At 47.6% G+C, this 699-nt stretch overlaps 1 non-coding gene across 1 annotated transcript; it reads left to right on the top strand.

The window, feature by feature from the left end:
* The first annotated feature begins 292 nt into the window (after positions 1 to 292).
* Positions 293 to 399, top strand: LOC113713133 (small nucleolar RNA R71). Its single transcript, XR_003453461.2, has one exon. It is a non-coding gene; the product is annotated as a small nucleolar RNA R71 (small nucleolar RNA).
* The last annotated feature ends 300 nt before the right edge of the window (positions 400 to 699 follow it).

Raw genomic sequence — 699 nt, 5'->3', positions numbered from 1 at the left:
GATTCCACATACTTTCGCTTGCGGCGTGTCTCTCATGGCCAATTGCCTGACAACAGACGTCAATTCTGACAGCTGCTGCTGGATGAATGACGTCTCTACCTCATTGACTCTACGGGTAGGATTGCTCTCACGGAAGTCGAACTGCTGAGAGTTCTCTGCCATGGCTTCAATGAGCTCCCACGCTTCCCTCAGTGTCTTGTTTGCCAGGGCTCCTCCACTCGCAGCGTCAATAATACTCCTGTCAGTTGACTGGAGCCCTTCATAGAAGTACTGGATCAACAGTTGTTCACTAATCTGATGCTGTGGGCATCCGTTGCACAACTTGTTGAACCTTTCCCAATAATCGTACAATGATTCTCCAGAGTACTGCTTGATGCTACATATTTCCTTTCTCAAACTCGTAGCCCGGGATACGGGGAAGAATTTTTCCAGAAATTTCTTTTTCAATTGTGCCCACGTGGTGATACTACCTGCAGGTAGGTAGTATAGCCAATCCTTCGCTGCATCCTTGAGAGAGAAGGGGAAAGCTCTAAGTCTTATTTGCTCCTCAGTGACCCCAGGAGATTTCATGCTAGAGCAAGCTATTTCGAATTCCTTGACATGTTTGTGGGGTTCTTCACCAAAAATACCATGGAACGAGGGTAGGAGGTGAATCAACCCCGATTTCAGCTCGAAGGAGGTATTCTCAGCCAGAGTTGG

This window comes from Coffea arabica, chromosome 9e, assembly GCF_036785885.1.
Source record: "Coffea arabica cultivar ET-39 chromosome 9e, Coffea Arabica ET-39 HiFi, whole genome shotgun sequence".
NCBI lineage: Eukaryota > Viridiplantae > Streptophyta > Magnoliopsida > Gentianales > Rubiaceae > Coffea > Coffea arabica.
Note: the sequence above shows the minus strand (reverse complement) of the source record. Positions and strands in the feature narration are given on the sequence as shown.